We start from the raw sequence: 4,102 nt of genomic DNA on the forward strand, positions 1-4,102 counted from the left end.
ATCTCCTTGAGCAACAGAATACAAAGAAATTATAAGGGACTAAAAATAACTGCAAGCATGCACAGTTGGGGCAATTATGAACAACAGGATACAAAAAGGCCACAAACCAACTGCCACTTCTGAGGTGCTGGGAGCAAAATCAGGGTATTGCGCGTGCTCCATGGGCACGGCACTGCCAAGTGGGTGGGCAGACCCCCTAAGCTACACCTCCTGCCCAACCCACGGACCTGCCCCCACTTGTTACCGCATTTAAGGACCCAAGCAGCTCCTTTCCGGAGCAAACAAGGGCACCTGTTACTTATTTTCTTTCCCTCACGCTGCAGCACAAGCCCCAATAAAGACTTTCCTGAAATTCTCGTCTGGCCTCTTATCAATTTCTATTGATTAAAGAGTACAAGGGGGGCTTCCCTGGTGGTGTGGTGGTTGAGAATCTGCCTGCCAATACAGGGGACGTGGGTTCGAGCTCTGGTCTGGGAAGATCCCACATGCTGTGGAGCAACTAGTCCCGTGAGCCACAACTACTAAGCCTGTGCGTCTGGAGCCTGTGCTCCACAACAAGAGAGGCCACGATAGTGAGAGGCCCGCGCACCGCGATGAAGAGTGGCCCCCGCTTGCCACAACTAGAGAAAACCCTCGCACAGAAATGAAGACCCAACACAGCCAAAAAAAATAAAACAAAAATAAATAAATGGGGGGTTTTAAAAAAAAAAAAAAAGAGTACAAGGGCCTGGGTCAGTAACACTACTGTTACAAAGAAGAACAAACCTGACTCCATATTGGATCTATTCCTTTAGCGCTAACCTTTGTGCCCTGTGGCCTGTGCTTAGTCATGCTGGCTCTGCACCTTCGTAAGAGAATGTTACCTATAGCCTGAAATGTGCATGATGGCCCATTCTCAAAACGTCTGCTTTATCAACTGCTGTCATCATCTTATCCTTCCATTCAATCATTCTCTCCTTCACTGACATTCCTGTGCTAGTCCTTATTCTAAGCACTATGGTGAGAGAGGAGGCTGGTTTTGTAGGCAATCTAAGGTTTCATGATTGGAATCTAATACAAAGTGGATGAATTAGTACTGATTAGCATTTCACAGGCAAGACAGCCATGGGACAGTCATCTCTCCACTCCCCCCTTTTTCCTTTTGAGCTTCCTGTCCTTCAGATCATGTCCCTATTTCTGATTTGAGGAATCTTTTTTCTAGGAAGGAATATTTCTGGCTCCCTGATCAAGTACGTTCTTGCCATAGTCTCCTCACTGCATTAGTCACTTCTTGATTCCTTATGCTATAGACCAAGGGGTTCAGCACTGGTGAGAAAAAGTTGTAGACAACAGACACTGCCTGGCCCTCTTCTGGGGAGTAGCTGGAGCTGGGACACAGGTAGATAAGGGTACAACACACATACTGCAGGAGAACCACCATGAGGGGGGAGGAACTAGTGGAGAAGGCCCGGCGCCTTCCCTGGGCTGAATCCATCCTCACGATGGTGGCCACAATGCAGCCATAGGAGAGGCAGATAAGGAGCAAGGGAATGGCCACAGCGGCCACACTGATGGCACAGAGAGCTGCCTCATGCCTGTGGGTGTCTGCACAGGCCAGGCGCATAACGGCAGGCGTGTCACAGAAGAAGTGATAGATTTCATTGTGGCCACAGACTGAAAGGTGGCAGATCAGAATGGTCAAAGGCAGCACCAACAGGAATCCCAGACCTAAAGAACCTAAAGTCATCTGCCCACAGAGCTGCCAACTCACGATGAGGTTGTAACGCAATGGATGACAGACTTCCACGTACCTGCCATAGGCCATGACAGCAAGAAAGACACAGTCAGATTCCCCGAGAAGGATGGAGAAGAACATCTGGGCTCCACAGCCAGGGAGAGAGATAAGCATCCTCCCCATGGAAAGGACGCCAGCCAGAGTCAAGGGAGCAATGTTGGTGGAGTGGCCAGTCTCCAGCATGGCCAGTGCAAAGAGGAAGAAGTACACTGGGGTATGGAGGGAGTGTTCTCACCAGACTGTGAGCCCAGTGGTGACATTTCCAATGAGGCTTCCTGGGTACAACAGCAAGAAGGCCATGAATATGAGGGCCACCACTGCCTGGTCTGTTGAGAAGGGGTGGAAGTGGAAATGGACCGCTCCCGTCTGGTCGTGCTCTTCCATTAGCCCTGGTACCAGGAAGGACATCATGGAAAAAGTGATCCTCCTGTGTCCTCGAGCTTGCTTGTGTTAGAAACACAGTTTGCAGTCATTGATTCCTTACCTTCATTGCTTCTTTTAGAGTTCAGTTAAGGTGATCTTGCCTCCTGCACTGCTTAATCTACTAGCTGTGTGACGTTGGAGAAGTTATGGACATCAGCGTTCTCCTTTTAAACATGGGAAGGGTGTGACACACACCTCGGAGAGGTGGTGTCTGAGAGTGCCGTGCCCCATGCCAGCCATGCAATAGAACGGTTCTCAACAGGGTTTCCTTCCAATTGCATTTTTTCCTTGATCTCCGTTCTTTTTTTTTTTTTTAAAGCAAACCTTCCTGAACATTCTCATGCCTCTTCATTACTATGATTGTCCAATCACCCCCCAGGACACCGTAAAAGTACATATTTGTACAAAGAGCATATGATTCTCATATCAACCCTAAAAGGCTGGCAACACAGGTCTTTCCTTTACCTGTTTTACAAAGGTGGAAACCAGAAGCCCAGATAAGTTAAACAGCTCACACTGCTATCCTCCCCATTCCCAAACTCGCAATTTTGGTATCGTATTTTTTGTTTTTGTCTTTTTTCTTAAACTTTGAACAATCCAATTTTGTTCTGTTTTGTTTTACCAAATACTAACCCTACTCTTGTTTTACCTTCTTTCTCATATCTGCCTTCATTTGCATTATTACGGTGTCCACCCTAAATAAGGCTTTCATCCCCTCATGTCTAGCTCACTGCCCACCAACCCAACTTATCATACTTTTAGATTAACCTCTCTTAAACACTTTTAAAATCATATTACTCTACTCTGACCCTAAACTTAAAAAGCAAAGGAACCTCAAATTTATTAGTCAATTATACCTCGATAAAACTGAAGAAAAAATAATAAAGGAATCTCTTATTCTTGTGATATCACATACAATTATCACAAAATAATTTTATAAGTGAAACTAGCATAACTTACCTGGGGTATAACTTCAGGAAATCCCTCAATGACCAAAATCCACTGTCCCATCTCACCCACCACATCTTTGTTCTAAATCGCTCAGTCCTTATGCACGACTCTTAAACTTTCTATTAATTTCCTGCAAGGTAGACTTGCACATATGCAAACATACTTTCTTGTGTTTATGGATTACCTTTTCAATGATATTCAAACAGCCGAAGGTAGCAGCCTACAGTAGGGTCTTTGCATTGATCTTTTCAGGGGGATTCTCAGAGAGCCTGGGCCATGCCAAAAACACTTTCCTGCTAAAATAGAGGGGCAGGGCCAAAAACATATGCAAATTAGAACGTTCAACCACCATTGTTTTTTTGGTGTAACAAGTGAACCAAGTTTTACCGTTGTGTTTTCTTTTGGTTTAGTTGTTAACGATGATCCCCAGCGCTGGCAACGTTGTGGACAAATGAGCATTACCAAGCTCGCTGGTGGAGAGGTGAGAGGTTCAACACTTTAGGAAAATAATAATATTTTTAAATGCTCATGTTTTGTCAAAATATTGACAGTTTTCCAAGGTGAGTAATGCATACCTAAGTATTCATAGTACTATCCTCTTAATTTGTGTAGATTTGAAATTTGCCAAATAAAAAATTAGCATTTGAGTTTAGTTATCACACTTCGGGAGTCTAAAATTAGAAATTAATCTGAAATTAGAATGACAATGGCAACAACAAAAACCTTTATATACAAGGTAAAAATCATAGCATAATTTTAATAGGGAATAATGAAGACAACTTAATATGGAATGCTAGATTCAGTTGATGAAATACTATGCAATGGTTTAAAGTTATATTTCTAAAGACAATGTAATAACCTGAAGATATCTGTGATATAATACTAAACAGAAAATGAGATTTTAAAAATGAGATCACCTCACTGTAGAAAGAATGCACTCTGAGTAATGAGCCT

The 4,102-nt window shown here is 43.8% G+C and overlaps 1 pseudogene across 1 annotated transcript; it reads right to left on the reverse strand.

The window, feature by feature from the left end:
- Positions 1-1,157: 1,157 nt before the first annotated feature.
- Positions 1,158-2,185, reverse strand: LOC307189870 (olfactory receptor 10V1-like; annotated as a pseudogene). Its single transcript has one exon. The product of its transcript is annotated as an olfactory receptor 10V1-like (transcript).
- Positions 2,186-4,102: the final 1,917 nt, after the last annotated feature.

The sequence above is a fragment of the Stenella coeruleoalba genome, assembly GCF_951394435.1.
Source record: "Stenella coeruleoalba genome assembly, chromosome: 8".
NCBI classification, from domain to species: Eukaryota; Metazoa; Chordata; class Mammalia; order Artiodactyla; family Delphinidae; genus Stenella; species Stenella coeruleoalba.